This window comes from Lissotriton vulgaris, chromosome 1_1 (assembly GCF_964263255.1).
Source record: "Lissotriton vulgaris chromosome 1_1, aLisVul1.2, whole genome shotgun sequence".
Lineage (NCBI taxonomy): Eukaryota > Metazoa > Chordata > Amphibia > Caudata > Salamandridae > Lissotriton > Lissotriton vulgaris.
In genome coordinates, this window is record NC_141685.1 from 85,224,693 (window position 1) to 85,249,715 (window position 25,023).

The 25,023-nt window shown below is 51.6% G+C and overlaps 1 protein-coding gene across 4 annotated transcripts in view; it reads left to right on the forward strand.

Annotated features, from left to right (window-relative positions):
• Nucleotides 1-25,023, forward strand: part of LOC147737464 (uncharacterized) — a 489,484-nt gene that overhangs the window by 400,453 nt on the left and 64,008 nt on the right. Inside the window, exons 1-2 of one of the 4 annotated variants that reach the window (XR_015297548.1) lie at nucleotides 11,374-11,544; nucleotides 11,625-11,833. The exons of 2 other annotated variants lie outside the window; for them this stretch is intronic. The gene's annotated coding sequence lies outside the window, so the exon portion shown is untranslated. Of the gene's footprint in view, nucleotides 1-11,373; nucleotides 11,545-11,613; nucleotides 11,834-25,023 lie in introns of those variants that run through there. One more of the 4 variants, XM_086931447.1, reaches the window with a different exon arrangement.

Genomic DNA, 25,023 nt, shown 5'->3' on the forward strand with positions numbered 1-25,023 from the left:
ACAAAGGAACAATTCTTCCTGAGTTCAGACAAGAGCCTTCACATACCCTCATCGGGTAGTACTCCTCTATTTTTGTTCTTTTGAATTGAGAGGACAGCCAGGTTTGAGCAGGTGATATCTGTATCAGAAACCTTTTTAAATCGCACTTTTTGAGCAGTAGCAAATGTTATAGGTCCTGAAGAAGCGGGAGATACGTAGTGATCTTTAAACTACCGCAGAAACATGTCGACCAACATCTAGGGTCAGTGACTATTAGGGTTAATCACTGACTGTTTTGCACTGAATGGTTTTAATTTTGAAAATGAACGGCACCAGAATAAAGTTTTCTTGCGTTCATTATTCAATTTTATCTTAGAGCACGTCACTATCTTTCTTTTGATTTTCATAACTTTCTTTTGCACTGCTCCTCAGTTACAAATACAGCACTTCCGCTTGCACCATTTTGTACAACACTAACCTTTCCCTGCCTAGGTGGCAACAACCTAGACTCTCCACTATGGGAAGTGGTTCAAAGGATGAAAGGGCGGAAAAGGAAGAGTAACTGATGGATTTCCTTCCCAAACAGTGCGATGTCTGGTTGTGTGCTTTTTTAACAACTTCTAGCACACATTGACTCATCTAGACACATTTCATTTCTTTGACACATTTTCTGACCCATAGTTATTCTTTGTTGTATTTACTGATCTGAGTAGGGGGCTGTAACTGTGTGGTCGTTAAATATTCCCTGGGACCCTCCACCCAAAAATGTTCTTGTTGTTTATGCCAGTCTGGAGCAACCAGACCAGTGTCGTAGTTTTCAAAGTTCGTCGCCAAGATGGCCACTAGCCAACGGACCAGTGACCGGTTAGGCGCGTCGAGTGGCAAAATGCAGAAGGGCCCCATGCAGATCGTGGAGATGCTGGAGTGCTCACCTTTGGTGCAAATGCTGCCCGGGGTTGGGGCTTCTCAGTCCCAAAGCACAACTTGGAGGGAGCCTCGGTTGTCACGCTGTCAGCTTTTCGGGTGTCTTCCAAGATGGCTGGCTCCACGTGTCTCGGTGCCTCCACGGGTCTCTTTGCAGGGACTGTGGATCGGGCTGTGAAAGGTCTGGAGGTCCAGTTCTTGTTGGTCTCTGGGCTTGGGCTCCGGCGGGAGGCGGCGGCAAAGCAGACGTCGAGTAGCTGGGTGGTCACTCCTTGACCACAAGGGAAATTTTTCTTCAGTCTTCTGTGCAGCAGAACTTCGAAGTTCCCGTTTTCTTCTTGGTATTAAGTTGATTTCAGGATGTCTGAAGTCCTAGGACACAGCTCCTACCTTTAAACAAATTCTAGGGGCTGGACTACCTGCTAGGTCCCTCCTATGGGTGGGACCAGGAAGGGGGGTGGTTACACCCCCTATCCTTTGTCCAGTTTAACGCCAGAGCTGGGGCTGGAGTGCCCCAGCACCGGTTTGAACTGGACTATGCACGGGGACACCTTGTGGGCCCCAAGCCCTGCCTGACCAATATACAAAATCCTGTCTGGGGTGGTGCTAGCACCTCCCCTGGCAGAAAACCCTTTGTCCACGTCTCCCAAGCTGGAAGGACTCCCAGCAGCAGGAGAGCAGACTTGTGTCGCGGTGGCAGCATCCATTTTGTGAACACTGAGGCTGTGTTTAAGTTTAACCGGGGTTCAGGTTATGTACATGTCGTATCCCTCTAAAAGGGTGGAAAGCTACCCCCGTCGCCAGAACTGGCGAGGGGGTAGTATTCCAATTCGTATGACACCTTACCCGACATGTTTTGATAAAGCCAAACCAAAGATAGCATTTAACCGCGAGGTTCATAATGCACTTAAGAGTATATGGTATGGCAATATCTAGAAACAGCTAAAGGACATGGTTCCGAAAGCTGCAGACAGGCTCAGCTCATGCCAGAGCACCATCTCACATAAAACCAAGCACTCTGCCTCCAGGATTGTTATGGCCTGCCATAGAATAGAAGTGACTTATAGGTTAACATGTGTTCCATTTAAGGTTAGGTATAGGCATACTACACCTAAGTAAGAGGTGGATACACCAACTTACCCCAGCTGAGTGATCAGCCAGTTGTGTCAAATTGATAGGCCAGGCCAGGGGTGGCATAATACATGCTGCAGCCCCTGGTAGGCCTCAGATACACCTATGCCCTGGGTACCTAGGGTACACTAGTACAGGGGCTCACAAGGTGATCCAGTTCCAATTGGTAATGCACCTAAAGTGCATTGGTATGTACCTAAGGTACATGGAGTCCATTTTAGGGAGAGAGCAATTAGCCTGGGGCCCTGATTAGCAGGATCCCAGGCCAACTAAGTCAAAAAACAGCTAAACATTAGGCAAAGATTTGGGGGTAACCATAGTCAGATATCCACCTTCCTACACACCCCAGTTCAGACATGGCCATATGGAAATCAGTCTGACCCTGTGCCTCATGGGAACAGGCCAGCCCGAACTTCCAAGCCATGCCTTCCCTGGACCGGAAACAAGCTTCTGAGGACCGGTACCACTTTGTTCACCATAAGTTGGCAGGGTATGCTCAGACGTGACTACTGCCTTCGATGCGGACAGCAGGGCTCACAATTTAGATGCAGTGGCGATTGCAGATGACGCACCCCAGTACGCAAGACACGTTGCTCCAAGTGTGGCCCACACAGACCGAGCATGTGTAACAGGCTGTGCACACGCTTCAGGTGCTACTAACTCACTGCGCCACAAGTCATCGCCACATGGCCTTATTAAGGCAGAATTCATTAGACAAAAGACATTGCTCCCAGTGCAGCCCGCCAGGACCACGTATCATTGTAGGGTGCGCACACACTGAGTGCTCCAGGTGCTGCTAACTGTGCAGCTCAACTCAATGCCATGTGGCTGTGCGCCCATCCTGACCGCTGCCTCCGGCCTACACTGGGGTTACCACGGTTCGCAAGTCAAGATTAGTAGCAATGCAAATTGTGTAAGTGACTATAATGGCTTAAGTAGACCAAATGCTCCCAATCTGTGCAACTTAAGTCAACGTCACGTGGCTGTGGGCCTTTGCTGACCGCTGCCTCTGGCCTACACTGTAGAAGGCCGGCGACACGTGGTGCCACTAACCCTCTTTAACACAAGCCAACCCCACATGTGTAACTGTGCCCTGAGTCCTGAATGGCAGTGACCCCAAGTCCGTGGCACCAACCACAGCACCACACTCCCTCAGATTAGTGAGGCATATTTCGATATGCAAGGCCAGTGACAGGTAGTCCCACTAACTCTCTTTAACGCAAGCCGATCCCACACGTGTAACTGTGTCCTGAGTCCTGAATGACAGTGACCCCAAGTCTGTGGCAGCGACAACAGCACCATACTCCCTTCAATTTGTGAGGCATATTTTTATATGCAAGCCGGTGACACGTTGTGCCACTAACCCTCTTTAACAGAAGCCGATCCCACATGTGTAACTGTGTCTTGAGTCCTGATTGGCAGTGACCCCAACTTCGTGACAGTGACCACAGCACCTGACTCCCTTCGATTAGTGAGGAGTATTTGCATATTGAAGGCTGGCAACAAGAGGTGCCACTGAACCTGCACTATGCAGGCCGGTAGGGCCACCAACACATGCACATGGCTGTGGGCCCTTCCTCGTCGCTACCTCAGGCCAACACTATGGTCAGCAGGCCTCACAATTCAGATACAGTCCTGACTCCACATGACGCAGTCCAGTAGGCAACACTCATTACTCCCAGTGAGGTCATCCACACCAGGCACCATCCCAGGCTCACACAGTCTCAATACTTCTGGTGCCACTAACCCTATTTAACACAAACCAATCCCACATGTGTAACTGTGTCCTGAGTCATGAGTGGCAGCGACCACAGCACCAGACTCCCTTCGATCAGTGAGGCATATTTCCATATGCAAGGCTGGTGACACGTAGTCCCACTAACCCTCTTTAACACAAGCCGATCCCATATGTGTAACTGTGTCCTGAGTCCTGAATGGCAGTGACCCCAACTTCGTGGCAGCGACCACAGCACCAGACTCCCTTCAGTCTTATTTGTTGTTTTCTTTACATACATTTTTTATATGCAAATCTATACATGACTAAGATTCTTCTTTGTCCAACCACACAGGGAAACTTCCGGGCCCAAGAAGGGTGTTGGGGGTATGTTGGTAATGTGGGAAGAGGGTATGTTACCTGCTAATGTGGGGAGAGGGAGCGTCAAAGGGGTATCTCTCACAGAAAGAACTCCAATATTCTTTCACAAATGCCTAGCGCTATTTCTGCCCGACCGCCGCAAGAAGTTGAGAAGCTGCTGAGTCCTCCAGTGAGTACTCGCTTTTCTTGCCTCTCTACCCGGATTGTGCCCGTGTTTTTGCCTCTGTCTCCTCGTTGTGCGTCTGCCCCCTCGTTGTGCATCTGCCCCCTCGCTGTGCTTGCTCCCCTGCCCCCTCATTGCTCGTGCTTGCTCTCCTGCTCCCTCATTCGTTGTGCTTGCTCCCCTGACCCCTTGTTGCTTGTGCTTGCTCCCCTGACCCCTCGTTGCTTGTGCTTGCTCCCTTGCCCCCTCGTTCGTTGTGCTTGCTCCCCTGCCCCCTCGTTGCTTGTGCTTGCTCCCCTGCCCCCTTGTTGCTTGTTGTGCCTCTGTGCCCTGCTTGTGATCCGGTTTTTGTGCCTGTGCCCGGTTTTTGTGCCTCTGTGCTCCCCTGCCCCCTCGTTGCTTGTTGTGCCTCGGTGCCCCCCTGCCCCCTCGTTGCTTGTTGTGCCTCTTTGCACTGATTGTGACCCGGTTTTTGTGCCTCTGTGCCCCCCTGCCCCATCGTTGCTTGTTGTGCCCCCCTAGCCCCTCGTTGCTTGTTGTGCCTCTTTGCCCTGCTTGTGATCCGGTTTTTGTGCCTCTGTGCCTGGTTTTTGTGCCTCTGTGGCCCCCTGCCCCCTCGTTGCTTGTTGTGCCTCTGTGCCCTGCTTGTGATCTGGTTTTTGTGCCTCTGCCCCCCCACCACCCTCGTTTGTTGTGCTTGATGTCCTGCCCCCCCCCTCGTTGGTCATGCTTGCTGTCCTGCCCCCTCGTTGCTTGTGCGTCTGCCCCCTCGCTGTGCTTGCTCCCCTACCCCCTCATTGCTCGTGCTTGCTCTCCTGCTCCCTAGTTCATTGTGCTTGCTCCCCTGTCCCCTTGTTGCGCCTCTGTGCCCTGCTTGTGCTGTTTTTTGTGCCTCTGTGCCCTTTTTTGTGCCTCTGTGCCCCCCTGCCCCCTCGTTGCTTGTTGTGCCTCTGTGTCCCCCTGCCCCCTCGTTGCTTGTTGTGCCTCTATGCCCTGCTTGTGATCCGTTTTTTTTGCCTCTGTGCTGCCTTGCTCGTGATCCGTTTTTTTTGCCTCCGTGCTGCCTTGCTCGTGATCCGGTTTTTGTGCCTCTGTGCTCCCCTGCCTGTGATCCGGTTTTGTGCCTCTGTGCTCACCTTGATCCAGTTTTTGTGCCTTTGTGCCTCCCTGCCCCCTCGTTGCTTGTTGTGCCTCTGTGCCCTGATATGATCCGATTTTTGTGCCTCTGGGCCCCCCTGCCCCCTCGTTGCTTGTTGTGCCTCTGTGCCCTGCTGTGGTCCGGTTTTTGTGCCTGTCCCCCCCTGTCTCCTCGTTGCTTGTTGTGCCTCCCTGCCCCCTCGTTTTTTGTGCCTCTGTGCCCGGTTTTTGTGCCTCTGTCCTACCCTGCCCCCTCATTGCTCGTGATCCCTCGTTTGTTGTGCTTGCTCCCCTGACCCATCGTTTCTTGTGCTTGCTCCCCTGCCCCCTCGTTAGTTGTGCTTGCTCCCCTGCCCCCTCGTTGCTTGTGCTTGCTCCCCTGCCCCCTCGTTGCTTGTTGTGCCTCTGTGCCCTGCTTGTGATCAGGTTTTTGTGCCTGCTTTTTGTGCCTCTGTGCTCCCCTGCCCCCTCGTTGCTTGTTGTGCCTCTGTGCCCCCCTGCCCCCTTGTTGCTTGTTGTGCCTCTTTGCACTGCTTGTGACCCGGTTTTTGTGCCTCTGTGCCCCCCTGCCCCATCGTTGCTCGTTGGGCCCCCCTACCCCCTTGTTGCTTGTTGTGCCTCTGTGCCCTGCTTGTGATCCGGTTTTGTGCCTCTGGCCCGGTTTTTGTGCCTCTGTGGCCCCCTGCCCCCTCGTTGCTTGTTGTGCCTCTGTGCCCTGCTTGTGATCCGGTTTTTGTGCCTCTGCCCCCCCCTCGTTGGTTGTGCTTGCTGTCCTGCCCCCTTGTTGCTTGTGCTTGTTCCCCTGTCCCCTCGTTGCTTGTTGTGCCTCTGTGCCCTGCTTGTGATCCAGTTTTTATGCCTCTGTGCCCCCCTGCCCCCTCGTTGCTTGCTGTGCCTCTTTTGCACTGCTTGTGACCCGGTTTTTGTGCCTCTGTGCCCTCCTGCCCCATCGTTGCTCGTTGTGCCCCCCTACCCCCACGTTGCTTGTTGTACCTCTGTGCCCTGCTTGTGATCCGTTTTTTGTGCCTCTGTGGCCCCCTGCCCCCTCGTTGCTTGTTGTGCCTCTGTGCCCTGCTTGTGATCCGGTTTTTGTGGCTCTGTGCCCTGCTTGTGATCCAGTTTTTGTGCCTCTGTGCCCTGCTTGTGCCTCTATGCCCTGCTTGCGCCTCTGTTCCCTGCTTGTGATCCGGTTTTTGTGCCCTGCTTGTGACCCGGTTTTTGTGTTGCGCCCCGGCCCCCTCGTTGGTTGTGCTTGCTGTCCTGCCCCCCCCCCCTTGTTGGTTATGTTGGCTGTCATGCCCCCCCCCCCTTGTTGGTTGTGCTGCTGTCCTGCCCCCGCCCTCATTGGTTGCGCTTGCTGTCCTGCCCCCCCTCGTTGGTTGTGCTTGCTGTCCTTCCCCCCCGTTGGTTGTGCTTGCTTGTGATCCGGTTTTTGTGCCTCTGTGCCATGCTTGTGCCTCTGCGCCCTGCTTGTGATCCGGTTTTTGTGTTGCGCCCCTGCCCCCTTGTTGGTTGTGCTTGCTTTCCTGCCCCCCCCCCCGTTGGTTGTGCTTGCTGTCCCGCCCTCCCCTCATTGGTTGCACTTGCTGTCCTGCCCCCCCCCCCCCCACCACCCCTCATTGGTTGCTCTTGCTGTCCTGCCCCTCCCGTTGGTTGTGCTAGCTTGTGATCCGGTTTTTGTGCCTCTGTGCCCTGCTTGTGATCCAGTTTTTGTGCCTCTGCGCCCTGCTTGTGATCCGTTTTTTGTGTTGCGCCCCTGCCCCCTCGTTGGTTGTGCTTGCTTTCCTGCCCCCCCCCCCCTCGTTGGTTGTGCTTGCTGTCCTGCCCTCCCCTCATTGGTTGCACTTGCTGTCCTGCCCCCCCCTCATTGGTTGTGCTTGCTGTCCTGCCACCCACCCCCCCCGTTGGTTGTGCTTGCTTGTGATCCGGTTTTTGTGCCTCTGTGCCCTGATTGTGATCCGGTTTTTGTGTTGCTCTCCTGCCCCCGCCCCCTCATTGGTTGTGCTTGCTGTCCAGCCCCCTCCCTCGTTGGTTGTGCTTGCTATCCTGCCCCCCCGTTGGTTGTGCTGGCTTGTGATATGGTTTTTGTACCTCTGTGCCCTGCTTGTGCCTCTGTTCCCTGCTTGTGATCCATTTTTTGTGTTGCTCTCCTGCCCTTGCCCCCTCGTTGGTTGTGCTTGCTCTCCTGACCACCCCCCTCGTTTGTTGTGCTTGCTGTCCTGCCCCCCCCCCTCCCTCGTTGTGCTTGCTGTCCTGCCCCCCCCCCCGCCCCTCGTTGTGCTTGCTTGTGATCCGGTTTTTGTGCCTCTGTGCCCTGCTTGTGCCTCTGTGCGCTGATTGTGATCCGGTTTTTGTGCCTCTGTGCCCTGCTTGTGATACGGTTTTTGTGCCTCTGTGCCCCACTTGCGATCCGGTTTTTGTGCCTCTGTGCCCTGCTTGTGATCCGGTTTTTGTGCCTCTGTGCCCTGCTTTTGCCTCTGTGCCCTGCTTGTGATCCGGTTTTTCGTGCCTCTGTTCCCTAGGGCATTACTGGGCAGAGAAGTGTTTGTGTGTGTGGCTCTCTGTGGGTGTGTGTGGCTCTCTGTGCGTGTGTGTGGCTCTCTGTGCGTGTGTGTGGCTCTCTGTGCGTGTGTGTGGCACTCTGTGCGTGTGTGTGGCTCTGTGTGTGTGTGTGGCTCTGTGTGTGTGTGTGTGGCTCTGTGTGTGTGTGGCTCTGTGTAGGTGGCTCTGTGAATGACTGTGGGTGGCTCTGTATGTGTGTGTGGGTGGCTTTGTTTGTGTGGGTGTGTGGCTCTGTGTGGGAGTGTGGCTCTGTGTGGGTGTGTGGCTCTGTGTGGGTGTGTGGCTCTGTGTAGGTGGCTCTGTGTAGGTGGCTCTGTGTGAATGACTGTGGGTGGCTCTATGTGTGTGTGTTGGCTTTGTGTGTGTGGCTATGTGTGGGTGCAAATGCAATAGGTCTCGCATTTCTGAGCGATTAAGCTATTGGCATTGTAAATGACAATGCCATTCATTTATGTTTTAAAAACAAAAACATAAATAACAAGCATTGGAAATGCAATAGGTCTCACACCATTAGAGTTAGAGCTTTTAGAAATGTTTTTTGTTTTTTAATTCTTAATGGTGCGAGACCTATTGCATTTGGAACTGAGGAGCCAGGTTGAGGCATGGAGTTGTGATTCTGGAAGCTTCCCGTGCCTATCGGGAAAAAACGTGACCTTGCGTAATGTAACTGTTGTTCATGCACAGAGCTCCAACTACAGGACAAAGGTATGTTTTTTTCTTGAAGCGTTACAATCCTAAAACGAAACAAAACACAATAGTCCTGCGATTGTAACCGGAAGCCCGTCATTTCGGATTGCAACCCTACTAATTGGGTTATCTTGTTTTTACCTCATAAATTAGGAAATAGAGGCTGAAATGCTAGAGCTTCTAGTACCTTAAAACTGCATTTAAAAAGCACAAATAATAGTAATCATTCTTCTTTTCATATACCTCTCCGATTTCCCAGCCGTATCCTCGCGTGTACACAATTATGTCGGAAGTCGGCACAGGCAGGGGAAGTTACTTCCGGTGCAACCGGATGTGTGTACCAAAGTGCTAGGTCAGAAGCGTGCGAGGGGGCGTAGAGCAGGGGGCGGAGCTGGGGGAGGCACGGCCTAGCGGCCGTGCAAGTGATGCAAGTAGAGTAGGGGGAGGAGAGGCAGGGGGAGGAGAGTTAAAGGAGGCACGGCCTAGCGTCCGTGCAACCAAGAAGATTAACGAAAAAGCCGATTTGATGGGCGTGGCTTAAAGCGCGTGCACATCATCAAGTCGGATTTCTCGTTAAACTCTGGTTAAGCCCCTATATCTCTCGCCAGCTCAATGCGCATCGGAAGGCAAGACCTAAAAATGTCATGAGCAATGCCAATAGCTCAAACTTTAACAATGCTGAGACCATTGCATTGTAAATGCCTGTTTAAAATATGCTGCCTTACTTGTAATGTTCTTACTGGCAGAGGCCCTTACTATCTACGAAAGAAACCGGTAAAACAAGTACCAGGTACAAATCTCAGATTTGGTTCATTAGGACTGCTACAGATCCCTCGTATATGCTTGAGCCGCACTGGGGGTAAAGCCTTTTCGTACCTTGCTCCAAAGTACTGGAACAGACTGCCCATGGCCCTGCAGGAAACTCTGACTTATTGCACCTTCAGGAAACAACTAAAAGCCTTCCTGTTTTAAAATAGCTGCTCACTTGACTCTCAGCTATTTGGTTTTTTTTCCTAGGCAGCGCCAAGATGCCCCAGGGTGAATTGTGCGCTATAAAAGATCTTACAACATAACACCAGCAGATAACAGCATTGGGTTAGGCCCCGGACAGGACTGGGTGGGGAAAAGGGAATGGAGGCAGGGAAGGGCTGCACCAGCAGATAACAGCGCTGGGTCAGAACCCAGACAGGACTCGGTGGGGCCAAGAGTAGGGAGGCAGGAAGGGATGGGTCAGACCCCGGACAGGACTGGGTGGGGGACAAGGGAGGCAGGGAAGGGCTGCACCAGCGCTGGGTCAGACCCCAGACAGGACATGGTGTGGACAAGGGAAGGGCTGGGGCAGCATATAACAGCGCTGGGTTAGACCCCGGACAGGACTGGGAGGGGAGGGGAGGGGACAAAAGAATGGAGGCAGGGAAGGGTTGGAGCAGTAGATAACAGCGCTGGGTCACACCCCGGAGAGGATTGGGTATGGGTAGGGAAAGAGAAGGGAGGCAGGGAAAAGCTGGAACAGCAGATACTAGCGCTGGGTCAGACCCCGGACAGGACAGGGTGTGGACAAGGGATGGGTCAGCTCAGCCATAAATGTAATCTCCGGAATTCGGCAGGGAGGTGGCTGGCACAGGCCCCTCTTTCTCCTGGGAATTTTCACAAGAGAAGAGGTGCTGCAGAGTGTGAGGTGAGGGGGTGGGGATGGTCCGGGGAGCAGTGGGCCTTGGGAGGGATGAAGTACCGTCAAAGTGAAGGGGAGGTGAGATGCTGTTTGTGGCTGGGCCGTCACTATTAAGGACACGTAGACAGCAACAGAGTTTATTTAGGTTTGTGAGAATGCTAATGTTGTGAGAGGGGCAAAGATAATGTGTCACCACGAACGGAGGTGGAAACAAAAAACAAAACGTGAAGGAACTGTAGCAAAGAATAAGTAAGGCGCTGACAGCAGGGCGCACGGTAACTGTGTTTAATGTGCAACCAAAGGGCTAAAATATACCTCCACGCGCGTGCACTTGTTGGGGAATTATAGCAGTACAAACTCATGAGTGGAATGAGAGCCTCCCTGCGCCGGGCACAGCAGACCCCGCGCCTCGTTTGGAGGCAGTGCAGTGAATTGGATGCGGGTGTGTGCCTGGGGGGAGGAGGACAATGCAGGGAGGTGAAATGCCTCAACGGGGGCACCCAGGGGGAGGGGGAGGAGAGGCAGGGGCGACGCTCGAGAGGGAGGCTGGCTCTCGGGTTAGACGAGTCAATGGCAGAGACAAGAGGGGGGAAGGGGCCTCCGGGGATTCTGGGGGGTGACTGCAGCTCTGCGTGTGAGGCGGTGATCCTCGGCAGGCAGGACGGTATACCCCCCCACCCACCACCACCGCAGGCCGGCTCCTCGGGCCGGGGGTGCAGGGCTACAGCAGGGGTGGAGGGGGCTCGAGGCTCTGGGGTTTGAATCTCGGCGCCTCTTGTGACCCTGGGCGGTCGGTCGGTGTGTCTCCCTGGGAGGGGGTCGTTCCGGGGTGGGGTGGCGTGGGGGCCGACGGACGGGGCACTCAGGGGTCTGACCAGGAGGCTGCCGCGGGGAGGGAGCTGCGGCGCCGCCGTCTTTACACGTCTTTAGTCGACGGCGCTGGAGCCCTGTGGTACCAGTGGCCCCCACCGGAGCGCGCGGCCCGCAGCCTGACTGGATATCGCGTCATGACCGATAGTCCACGTCACTGGAACAAGGAACAGAAGAACCCGGAAGGAGCGGAGCACGCGGATGCTCAGCTGTCCACCTCTGACCCCAGAGACGAGGGGCGCGCGAGGCCAGCTGACCCCAGAGACGAGGGGGGCACGAGGCCGACACGAGGCCGACGTCAACAGCTGACCCCAGAGACAAGGGGCGCGCGGCGCGAGGCCAGCTGACCCCAGAGACGAGGGGCGCGCGAGGCCAGCTGACCCCAGAGACGAGGGGGGCACGAGGCCGACACGAGGCCGACGTCAACAGCTGACCCCAGAGACAAGGGGCGCGCGGCGCGAGGCCAGCTGACCCCAGAGACGAGGGGCGCGCGAGGCCAGCTGACCCCAGAGACGAGGGGGGGGCACGAGTCCGACGTCAACAGCTGACCCCAGAGAGGAGGGGCGCGCGAGGCCCACGCCACCGCGTTCATGCAGGCGCGCAGCTGACGCGGGTACGTGCGGAGCTGTCGGGGGGCCGGGAGGGGTCAGACTCCATCACCCTCGGGGGTTTTCTTTTTTTTTTTAAATGTATATAATGTGATTTTCTATAGCGCGAACTTTGCCCGATGGTGTCAGAGCGCTTTACAAAAGAACCAGGTTCAAAACATAAGGACTTAGGAATGCATAAGTTACATAAAGGATACAAACAGGAAAACATTGCCAATGTACAAGTTGTAAATTCACTCAAAGAAGGGATACAAATGGATAAACTCTAAGAGACACATAGGAATGGTAGAGAGTACAAAGGTCTTTAGCATATACTAGTGATTGGAGTTATCTCTGTATGCATATATATACACATAGCAGATTTTCTCAGGTCAAGACCCCAAAAAAAACGACAACCAAGAGAGCAGAGTGCCATTAAGTGGGGTGGGGGGGGGGGGGGGGCACAGTCACAGCACCAAGGGAGGGAGGGATACAAGGGTATGGAGAAAAGGCAAATCAGAGGATCATCAAGGGGGAAATGAGAGAAAAGGGTAAAGGGCGAGTGAATGGACAAGATGGCGGGTCGGGGTCCAGAGAAAAGTGGCCGAGAACAGCAGCAAAATGGCGGCCAGGACAAACGAAAAAGTAAAAAGTCCATTAGAGTCCTTCCTGGTTTGTTGACTGATGGCTGGCAGTCACTGATGCTTTTCGTTGGGCCGCTTTATAAATCAAGAGTTGGGTGTCCCACGGTTCCCTGCCTCGAGCTGCAGCTTGAAGAAGGCTGTCCCGCTGTTGGTAGCAGGAGAGCTCACTGGTCTGCCGGCTTCCGTCCTTGCTATTAGCTATTATGGGGTAGCCCAGTGACCCTCAAAACCTGGGTCCTAATGTGTAAACAAAAACAATAGTTCTTGACAGGACTGGTATCTATAATAAGAGATATCATTCAAACCAAGATTGTAGTTGTGTGTCATTGTATACTGCATATTCAATGTGTATGTCAATCAATCAATCAATCAATCAGTGACACTTATAGAGCGCGCTACATACCCGTACGGTCTCAAGGCGCTGGGGGGGGGTGGGGGGGGGCCGCTACTGCTCGAACAGCCAGGTCTTCAGCTTCTTCCTGAAGGAGAGGTGGTCTTGGGTCAGGCGCAGGTCGGTCGGGAGGGAGTTCCAGGTCTTAGCAGCCAGGTAGGAGAAGGACCTTCCTCCTGTAGTCGCTCTTCGGATGCGGGGGACGGCGGCGAGGGTGTGGTTGGCTGATCGGAGGTGGCGTTTGGGAGCGTAGAAGTTGATCCGGCTGTTGAGGTAGCTCGGGCCTTGGTCGTGTAGGGCTTTGTGTGCGTGGGTGAGGAGGCGGAAGGTGATTCTTTTGTTGACGGGGAGCCAGTGAAGGTCTCTCAGATGTCCGGTGATGTGGCTGGTTCGTGGGATGTCGAGGATGAGTCTGGCTGAGGCGTTCTGGATCCGCTAGAGTCTCTTCTGGAGCTTGGCGGTGGTACCGGCGTAGAGGGCGTTGCCGTAGTCCAGTCGGCTGGTGACGAGGGCCTGGGTGACGGTCTTCCTGGTCTCGATGGGGATCCACCAGAAGATCTTCCGTAGCATGCGTAGGATGTTGAAGCACGCCGAGGAGACGTTGTTGACTTGCCTGGTCATGGAGAGGGAGGAGTCCAGGATGAAGCCCAGGTTGCGTGCATGGTCTGTCGGTTTGGGTGCGGTGCCCAGGGCGGGAGGCCACCAGGAGTCGTCCCAGGCGGAGGGGGAAGAGCCCAGGATGAGGACCTCCGTCTTGTCAGAGTTCAGTTTCAGGCGGCTGGTCGTCATCCACTCGGCTACCTCTTTCATCCCTTCGTGCAGGTTGGCTCTGGCGGAGGCGGGGTCGTTGGTCAGGGAGAGGATCAGCTGGGTGTCGTCGGCGTAGGAGATTATGCTGAGGTTGTGTTTGCGTACGATGGCCGCGAGGGGGCTCATGTAGACGTTGAAGAGGGTGGGGCTCAGAGATGATCCTTGAGGGACGCCGCAGATGACTTCGGAGGCCTCTGACTTGTACGGTGGTAGGCGGACTCTCTGTGTTCTTCCGTCGAGGAAGGAGATGATCCATTCCAGCGCCTTGTCCTGGATTCCGATGTTGCTGAGGCGCTGTACTAGGGTGCGGTGGCAGACCGTGTCGAATGCCGCGGAGAGGTCTAGGAGGATGAGGGCCGCTGTTTCTCCATTGTCCATCAGGGCTCGGATGTCATCGGTGGCGGCGATGAGGGCGGTCTCGGTGCTGTGATTGGCTCGGAAGCCGGACTGTGAGGGGTCGAGGGATCCGTTCGTCTCGAGGAAGGCGGCCATCTGCTTGTTGACGGTCTTCTCGATGACTTTGGCAGGAAACGGGAGGAGCGAGATGGGGCGGTAGTTCTTGAGGTCGGTGGGGTCCGCTGTTGGTTTCTTGAGTAGGGCGCTGAGTTCGGCGTGTTTCCAGCTCTCAGGGAAGGTGGCGGTGTCGAATGATGTGTTGATGATGTCTCGCAGGTGGGGTGCGATGACAGCGTCGGCCTTGTTGAAGACGTGGTGAGGGCAGGGGTCGGTCGGTGATCCGGAGTGGATGGAGTTCATCGTGCGGATGGTGTCTTCGGTGCTGATCGGGGTCCAGGCGTGGAGGGTGGTGGTGGGGGGGTGGCTGTTCGGTCATGGTTGGTTGTTGAAGCTGTTGTGTATGTCCGCGATCTTGTTGTGGAAGTATGAAGCGAGGGAGTTGCAGAGGTCTTGCGATGGGGTGATGTCGTTGTTTCCTGCGCTGGGGTTGGAAAGCTCTTTCACGATGTTGAAGAGTTCCTTGCAGTTGTGTGCGCTGTTGTCCAACCGTTCCTTGAATGCTGTTTTCTTGGCGGCGCGGATCAGCTGGTGGTGCTTCCGGGTGGCAAGTTTGAAGGAGGTCCTGTTGTCCGGTGTAGGTTCCCTTCTCCAGACTTTCTCGAGGGCTCGGCAGTTCTTCTTGGAGCTCTTGAGTTCGTCAGTGAACCACGGGGCTTTCTTGCTTCCGGGTCTGCTGGGCGGGGTCCTCAGCGGGGCGAGCTCGTCCGCGCAGATGCTGATCCACTTCGTGAGGTTGTCGGCGGCCTGGCTGGGGTTCGCTGAGCTGGCAGGAGGGTGCTGGCTCAGGGAGGTGGCAAGCTGGTCTGCTGTGATCTTGTTCCAGCTTCTGCGGGCGGCCTGTTGCTGGTGGGGGTGGGTCGTCGTTCTCTTGAAGGTGAAGTGGACGCAGCTGTGGTCCGTCCATTGAAGCTCTGTGGCGTGGCTGAAGTCGATGTCTGTGCTGGAAGAGAAGACTGCGTCGAGTGTGTGTCCGGCGAGGTGGGTGGGGGTGGACACCAGTTGCTTGAGTCCCAGGTTAGCGAGGTTGTCCAGCAGGGTGGTGGTGTTGCAGTCGTTGTTGTTCTCCAGGTGGAAGTTGAGGTCCCCCAGGAGGATGTAGTCAGCGGAGGGGAGGGCATGCGGGCTGACGAAGTCGGCGATGTCCTCGCTGAATTGTGTGCGTGGTCCAGGGGGTCGGTAGATCAGGGTGCCTCTGAGGGTGGTGTTCGGGTTGGTGTGGATCTGGAAATGCAGGTGTTCGGCGGTGGTCAGGGTGTTGTCGGTGCTGGTCGTGAGACGGATGGTGTTCTTGTGGATGATGGCGATGCCTCCTCCCATCTGGTTGGCGTTGCGGTCCCTCCGGACGATCTTGTAGCCCTCTGGCATAGCGATGGCGATGTCGGGAGCTGATGTGGCGTTCATCCAGGTCTCCGTGAGGAAGGCAACGTCAGGGGCTGTGGCGTCTAGCAGGTTCCAGAGTTCGATGGCATGTCTGTGGACGGAGCGGGTGTTGAGCAGGATGCACTTGAGGTGGGTGCTGCTGGTGTTCGGCTTGGCGGGTGCTGGTGTGAGGCAGGTCCGGATGCAGGTGAATTTGCAGGCGTGGCAGCTGAAAGGTCCGTGGGTGCGTCGTGGTGTGGCTTGATGGCAATCTGGGAGTCGGCCGGAGTTGAGAGCGATGAGGGTGGCGGCGGAGTACGTCAGGCGGGTCGGTCGGGGTCTTCGGGGGCCAGGGGTCCTGGCGCTGGTCGCGATCCGGTCGCGGACGGGCGCAGACGGGCTTACCTTCGGCGCACAATCGGCGCGCCCGCTGCGCGTGACCGCTGCGCGTTCGCACGGTCGCCATATAAAGGTGAAGTGCGCGGTTGGGCGGAGCAGCTGGGAGGCGGGAGCGGGGAGGGAACAGAAGGAAAAAAGGGGTGGGGTCTGCGGTGGTGGCGGGAAGCGGGGAGCGGGGAGGGAAGACGGAGGGCGGCGAGGTAGGCGGCCAAACAGGAAGGACACAAGCTGAAAAAAGCTGAAAAATAAACAGGCACTAATGGAAAAAAAACGCTAACACGGGCAAGAAATGCAGTATAATACAAAACAGTATGACAAGCACAAATGTCGGACAAAACAAAATAAAAACAAACGACAACAGAGTCAGCCGGCAGCGAGGCAGGCAGCGCGGCAGGGACAAGGCTAAGGGGCACACGCAGCAGCTGGTGGCCGTGCGGCGCGGGGGTGTCCCACAAGTGGGTCACACTTACCTGTGTCGCACGGTCGCCATTTAAAGGCCAAGTGCGCGGGTGGGCGGAGCAGCTGGGAGGCGGGAGCGGGGAGGGAACAGAAGGAAAAAAGGGGCGGGGTCTGCGGTGGTGGCGGGAAGCGGGGAGGGAAGACGGAGGGCGGCGAGGTAGGCGGCCAAACAGGAAGGACACAAGCTGAAAAAAGCTGAAAAATAAACAGGCACTAATGGAAAAAAAACGCTAACACGGGCAAGAAATGCAGTATAATACAAAACAGTATGACAAGCACAAATGTTGGACAAAACAAAATAAAAACAAACGACAACAGAGTCAGCCGGCGGCGAGGCAGGCAGCGCGGCAGGGACAAGGCTTAGGGGCACACGCAGCAGCTGGTGGCCGTGCGGCGCGGGGGTGTCCCACAAGTGGGTCATTGTGCCCATGTATGATTTATTCTAAGTATAGGAAAACACAGAAATTGGTGTACTCCCAACAGAACCACTGTTGTGTCCATCCTTGCGGCCCCTGCAGAACATAGAATACCCCGGGTTGTCCAGGCTCTCTGCGATCTTGTTCCCGTGCCCCTTGCAGCTGGGCCGGATCGGGTGCTGCCTTCCCCACCATCCCTGTGTTAGTCCCTATTACTTTCAAAGGTCCCTGTCCTCCCCTATTACCAATACCGCTTCAGTTTCTGGCTGCCGGAGCTAGCAGCGAGAGCCTTCAAATACAGCCTTCCACCCAGAGTTAAGAGACTCATGGGTCGGTATGAGGCCCAGGATCCGTGCCCTGCTTTGGTATAATAAATGAAATAAGAGCTTCACTCGGAGATGCAGTGACCCCCCCCCCCTAGAAACAGCCATATGTTTAAAATATACACTTAATGTGCAGTGAGTTCAGATTAAGAGAATCATGGATCGCTGTGAGCCACAGGATCCGTGCCCTGCTTTGGTATAATAACTGAAACAAGAGCTTCACTCTGAAATGCAGTGACCACCCCCAGAGACAGCCATATGTTTAAAATAGACACAAAATCTTGATGTTAAGATCACCAACACCAATACAGGGTTTGAAACAAGTTTGTTCTGCAAAAAAACCGACAGGAACAACACTGTACATTATTCGAGTTTCCACCCTCAACCACTCAAAAATCATCTACCATACAGTCAACTCATTCGAGCCAAAAGAATAACTTCTGATCCCAATAAATTCAATGAAGAGGCAAACATTATAATATCACGCTTTAAAGCCCGAGGGTATACGAACCAGATCCTTGAGCAGGCCAAACAACGATGTGCAACCAAATCTAGACACGATTTACTGAGCATTACAACTACGTCCAAAACCGATGTCATCACTATGGCTTCTAAATATTCCACAGCCAGCCGTAAGTTCAAACAAATCATCAAAAAACACTGGGACATTCTCAGAGTTGAACCTGACTTCAACAAAATCTTCGAGACAGAACCCATCTTTGCTTACTCCCGAGCCAAAAATTTGGGGAAACTTATCAAACATCCTAAAGTCACGTGCCAAATATTCAAAGGAACTATTCCATGTTGGAACTGTAATCACTGCAACAGTGCCATAAAAGGCACAACTGTTAACCATCCTATGAAAGGGCATCAAATAAAGATCAGAGCCACGGCTACGTGTGACACATCCAACGTAATTTATATGTTGAAGTGCCCATGCGGCAAAATTTATGTTGGACAAACCGAGAGAAAACTCAAAATAAGACTCACGGAACATAAGTCTAACATAAGAACTAAACAAACTAAATCAACAATAGCACAACATTTTCTTGAAGCAGGTCATGGCATCAGCCAATTGCGCTTTTGCGCATTGGAAACCGTCACTAAGGAACCAGGCAAAGACAATCACAATGAACTTCTGAGACATGAAAATTATTGGATTTTCACACTGTCCAGCATGAAACCACACGGACTCAATGATCGAGTGGAATATTCTTGTTATTTGTAATCCTCGTTTGGGTATCTCCTGAGTGCGACTATTGGTTAGCCCTGTGTGTTTTACTTTTATTTATGTTCTATCCATTTTCTGTGTAGCAACTATGCTTACACATGCATCGCTTTGTTTATTTGCCTTTCGGTTTATCTTATATATCATATTGTCTGCATTAACTCCTTTTTTTACACGTAGCAGTGTTTTTTTTGCCTGACACTCGCGATTGTTATTGCTTATTGTCACTTGGTTGCCTGTTTCTTTTCCCATTGCAATATGTCCATTCCTTCGTTACACATCCAGCACAGATCTCTTTTCCGAGTCCTTTTTTCCTTTCTGATTAGCCTTCACTTCACCGCATTACCGTCAGCGCCACCCGTAACCTAGCAACCACTAACCTTTAACTACTTCCGGGATTTAGCTAAACGCCCTGACCCGGCAGACGACTGCTGTACCTTCACAAATCCTGTCCGTGCACGCCACGGTAAGCTTTTCATTAACTCTCACCCGTTAACTTTAGTTCACGGAAAAACGGCATGTTGTCAGCTTAAACTTCATTTCTTACCCGCATGTTTTTACTCGCGTTCACGTTATCTCACGGTTAGTATTCCGCCATCGTTCTTTCACTTAGTCACGAACCTATTCACTGGTTATCTGGCACCCGTGTTTTTAAATTGAACCGTACACCATTTTTTTCACCGCTATTCTTTCACCTGCACCCCTTTACCGATTTTTTTCATTTTCCAATCACTTCACTGTGATGTATCAGAAACGAAGATCGTTTTCTTAAACACACCCCGTTTTTCTTCTTCATTGACAGATATTTATCCCCTGGAAGAAGGCATCCACGTTATGCCGAAATGCATTGGGATTTATATGAGTGCATTTTGTAAAAATGAAAGATTCTTTTGAACTAAAGATTTTCTTGTGAATACAACAAGATGGAACAATAAAAACAAGCATTTCTAAAAACACGACTTTCACATTGTTTATATTGGTGTAACCTTCATAAAAGGACTATTGAGGAGCCCGGGGGACACTTCTCACTACACGAGCAGTGCTACCTTCAGCATTTCTTACGCCCCCTGTCGGAGGGTGATACTCCGGAGCACCTTACAAACTTTAAAACTATCAAAAACAACGCTGTGCGTCCATCAATACCCCTTTGATACACCCCCAGAGACAGCCATATGTTTAAAATAGACACAAAATGTGTAGTGAGTTCAGATTAAGAGAGTCCTGGGTCCGACAACTACATTAGCCTCACCTCCCCCTCCCCCATTATCACCAACTACATTTTTTACTCCAAACGCCCCTCCAAATGGAAGAGCATCTTCCTTCAACACCTCCCACTCTCTAAAATACCCAAAATTCCACATGCATCCAAACTATCCACCACTTCCTCCCCAGCTTTTCTTGGTAATGTTAATATCTCCATCTACAAAACAGGTAACGTCTTCATACAAGCCATCCCATCTTGCCATCTTCGAACTCCACTTCTGCACTATGTCCCTCCTCCTCAAGCACTCGGCATCTAACACTCCACCTCCCCATACGAATAGCACCCCTAACACCTCCCCCCCTGCTCCACCTCCACTCTTTACTACCCAAGTAACACTGACACCCAACAATGGACCTCACTATCTCCCTCCTGGGACCTCTCTACTGAAAATGACATCATCCATCCCCAATCACTTACCTCACATCGCCCTCCTATCTCCCTCTCCCCCACCCCCTTGAACTCCCTCACTTCGAACTCCTTGAGAAATGATTGCCCCCACTCCCAATCACCCACCTACCTCTCCGCTCCCATGACCCCATGACCCCATCTACCCTCGACCCGCCAAAAGCCCTCCTCCCTGGCCCAACCTCTTGTGTACTCCTCTGCACCCTCCCCTCAATCACCTCCTTCACCGGAAACTCTATGCCCCCAAACAACCCAACCCCTCCACTGACACTAAACAGCTCCGTCTCCCATCACTCCTCACCTACCCACTCTCAATCACCCTTTCACCTCCCCCCTCCCACGACCCCACCTCCCCCTGACCCTGAGGAAACTCGACCATATGGGTCAAGCGGCGTTCAAGACGCCTGAAATTCCCCGGGTTCTTCTGCCTCAGCCACACAAGGAGTACTGGACACTTACAGAGACAATGGACACTCCGTCTTGGGGTAACAAGTCGATTTATTAGCTGCAGCTAACACAGTTGTCTGCAAAGTCACTAGGAGAGCGATATTCGCAAGAGACTGCTCCTTAACATTGTAACAGACAAGCTTAAATACAGTACAATACAATACGAAAAGCAATAACACACATTGTTGAGACTTCGACAAACGAGAAACACAATAAATTGATCTCTGTGTAACTAAATATCAACAACCATGTTTGCATTTTGGCCCTTAAGCAAATTACTGAGAGAATCCCCATTATACGTTTTACAGCTAACGAAAACACTGGTGCGCTCTACAAGGGCAGACATAAGGCTATAGAATGCTTCGAGATGTGTAAAAGAAAACTACAGATAAGATAGTAAAGAGGAAAGAATGGTGTGAATCAACAGTCGTCTGGGCAAGAGATTACATAGCTCAAACAACGGCTTAATGCACTCGACCAGTCCCAGACACTTCTTTAGTAAACAAGGTCACAGGAGTCATCTGACACGCGATGCCAGAAACGACAAAAACATTGCTTTCGTCTTGCTGCCTGAGTGAAGGCAACCTAAAATGGCGGCGACAACAAAATGGATGCTGAAACATGGGCAAACCATTTTTTCCAGTTCCACAGACCCTCCTTTTGCCATTACTCAGGCAAAGGCAAATTAACTCAGGCTAATCAGAATCAGAGGAATCAGAGTCCATATTGATATTCATAAGATCATTAACTTGTTGCTGTACCATCATCCTAATATTCTCAGTCTTAGGGGGGTACAGATCTCGGGGCACATGAAGTAGCCAATAGACCACATACTGCAGGCCCGCAATGTACAGACAGACAACAAGAGAATATTATAGCTGCGAACGTAAATACAGCAACTAGATCCAATCAATTTACAGACACCACCTCGGGCTGCCAAGATAACATCTAGAGCAACTCTGTTCTGTAGCGTCATAAGACGATCAGCCTGTAACTCAGCCGTAATATTACTCAGTGCTCCTGCAGTCACATTGATGGTGGTTTCAACCACACGAACCAATTGCCTGATATGTCTACTATTGATCATTGGACCCCAAAAGGGAAAGAAACCCTTGAGGAAATCACCTCCTTCTTGGGCTGAGGTATCTTGAGCATCAAAGACGCCTCTACCAAATCTATGTCTATGATGGTCTGGTCGTGCCATGTAAGTAGGAGGAAGTAAAAAAGCTACATAATAAATACCTGAAGAATTAGCAGGTAGCCAAGTATAGGCTCTATCTCCACTAACAAAATATGTTCCAGGAGACGGAATTAAAGGAGGAAAATCCGGTGATGAGAAAATATACGTGTATAGACAATGTTGATCATCATCTGTCCGTACACTATTGACTCTCAGACAGAAATTAGCTTGATGAGGCACAGTCCACACTATGGACGAATCACCTTTCTTCATCCTATCACCCAAACCAGACATGTAATGGGTAATATTCACTCCTTCATATGCTTTTTTCTCATCAGGTGGGATCTCACTCTTCTCTACGATCCGTGCCATAGCTACTATACCCTTAATCAATGAACTTTGGCTATAATCCCAACCTTTTCCAAAATTGTAGTTATGAATCTTCAGTCTATTATGATATGCTACCGTAAACATCGACAGATAGGCCCACGCTGAACCTTCATGTGAGAATGGCAGAACCATATATGGCATTCCTTTATGAGCATTGTGGGGCATGAAACCACACACCCAACAATCAGTCAAGTTGATAGCCAACTGATGCTGATGTAATAACTGAATAAAAGTATTATTCACGAACTCAGCTCTTCGTATTTTTCATGTGGGGGCAGAGTATACATTTTATGTGAAGAGATAGAAACACCAGTATTGTATTGTACTAGCCAATAAAATACACAATAACATAAAAACACATAATGTCACGCCAAATCTGCTCGTTAGTAATTTACAATACTTCAGCTTCATTTCTTTTCTCCTATTAACCCTGTCGCCTAGTACCCTATCTCTTATTACTACACCATCCATCTTTATCTAAAAAAGTAGTCGCTCACGGCAATCTTCCTTAACCCCTTGCGTGCGGGGCGTATTTTCCGCCTGTGCTGACTCTGCCTTGCACGGGGGGAGTCATGACGGAACGGTTCTGTCATCAGCACAGCTCACCCGTAGCTGATGACGGAACCGTTCTGTCATCAGCACGCAAGGGGTTAATCACTCAGCTATTATCTTCTGTGTCCTGTAGCACTAGCTAATTACTAATTTGACATACAATCAGGTACAGTCTGAGTCTCCTACCGCGACCCTGCGACGGAGACAGATGGTGCCTCTGTTCTAAAAAAAACAACAACACTCAAAAGGAGAAAAAATAGTCTTTTAGAAACTTGAAAAAGGAGAAAAAAACAGTGTTCAACGTGTCCGACTAACTCGTGGTCTCAACTTGTATCGGCTCACACTCGGAACAGTTTGGTCAGGGAACAGAATCGTCGACTCACAAGGTTGCACTGCAGAAGATACCAAAGAATCAGCTTCAGAAATGTCATTAGTTCCACTACCAGATGTGGTGTTTACAACTTCAGAGTCTTTTGCTCCACATCTGATATATTGATCAATCGGAAATGGTAGTGCAATCTTTTTGCAGTGGGTCCCATGGACCCACGACTTCTTCCCAACGATCTTCACTGCAGTTCTTGTAGCCAACAACACCTGTCTCGGAGGATTCCACCTCGGCTGGAGACTTTGTGAGCGCTGAAAATTCCGGGTGCAGACCCAAACACCAGGCTAAATATTGTGACCTGGGTCTGTGAGAACCTCTGGAAGTGTATTCTGTACCTGTTGGCGAATAAGACTCAATTTAGCAGTCAAGTCGTATAAGTAGTCAATCAACAAAGGACATGGTAAATCAGAATACTTTCTTGGACGGGGGACACCCCAAACATTAGCCGGCCTTCCGAACACCACCTCATATGGGCTAAGTCCCATACGAGAATGCATTACAGTTCTGGTTGACAAAAGAGCTAAAGGCAAGGCATCTGGCCAAGCAAGACCTGTACTAGCTTGAATTTTAGCTAACTTAAGTTTGAGAGTGCCATTATAGCGCTCTACCAAACCCGCTGACTGAGGATGGTTTGCCGCATGGAATTTCTGTCGAATACCTAAACCCGTACATACTTTCTGCATGACTTCACCCACGAATTCGCTTCCATTGTCACTCCAGACAATTCGCGGCTAACCATATCTAGGGAAGTACTCTTTGAGCAACACTTTCGCAGTTGACCAAGCCGTATTATCTCTTAGTGGGTAAGCTTCTATCGAACGGGAAAAAGCACATACTACCACTAAGACATACTTGAGATTGTTACATCGTTCCATATGACTATAGTCGATCTGTAACACCTCGAAAGGATATGTCGGAGGGGAAATTGACCTGGTGGAGTAAATGTTCCCTTTCCAGGATTATGCATCAAACAAACAATACGATGTTTAACCACATTTTCTGCACATTTCGGGATACCTTCATTTTTCCAAACTGAATCCAACAATTTACATATGCCCTTCGCACCTATATGAGCTGCACCATGTGCCATAGTTACAACCGGCAACACATAAGCATCTGGTAATAACCATCGCTGGTTCTCTGACAGCTCTATCCAACAACCATCCGAATCTAACCTTCCCATACCATCTTTCTACGTACTTAATTCCTTCTCAGTGGCCTCTTCCTGGATCTATCTCACATTCTCAACCGTATCTTCACACATTCCACTTTCCTTAGCTCCATTCGCAAGTTCCGTAACATACATTCCACTCGTGATGTCTCTAGCTGTACTTTTCGCGGTCGTGTCTGCAAATGCATTTCCTCGACCAATATCATCCGTAATCTTCTTGTGGGAACTACACTTAATGATCGCTATTTGTGTAGGTAAAGTAAGTGACTCTAGAAGATCCGCCACTAACTGACCATGCTGGATCTTCGTCCCGTGGGAGGTAAATAATCCTCTTTCCTTACACAATCGGCCAAAACTGTGTGCGACGCCAAAGGCGTACTGACTATCAGTGTACACATTCACTCTCTTTCCCTCTGATAACACACATGCTCTAGTCAAAGCTATCAACTCAGCTGCTTGCGCTGAATTGTATTCTATCCTTGCTGTCTCAACTCTAGTACATAAAGTAGTGACAGCATAGGCAGAACAGTTTCTCCATTCTGTAGTTTATAGCAGGATCCATCCACCCAAAGGATTCCATCCGGATCCTTAAGTGGAGTATCCTTTAAACCAATTCTACCTTTCGTTTCTTCCTCTGTACGAAGAAAACAATCGTGCATTTCCTGATCATCTTTCTCATTCGGGAGTGGCAAAAGCATAGCTGGATTTAATGTATTGCATCTTTTAATATGCACATGACTCGCTAACAGTGTCAACTCATATCCTGACAATCGAGCACTCGTAAGGTGTTGGGTTTTTGTTCTGTTTAACAAAGTATCCACTGCATGTGGTACCATGACAGTAAGTGTGTTGTCTAATACTAATCCAGCAGATTGTC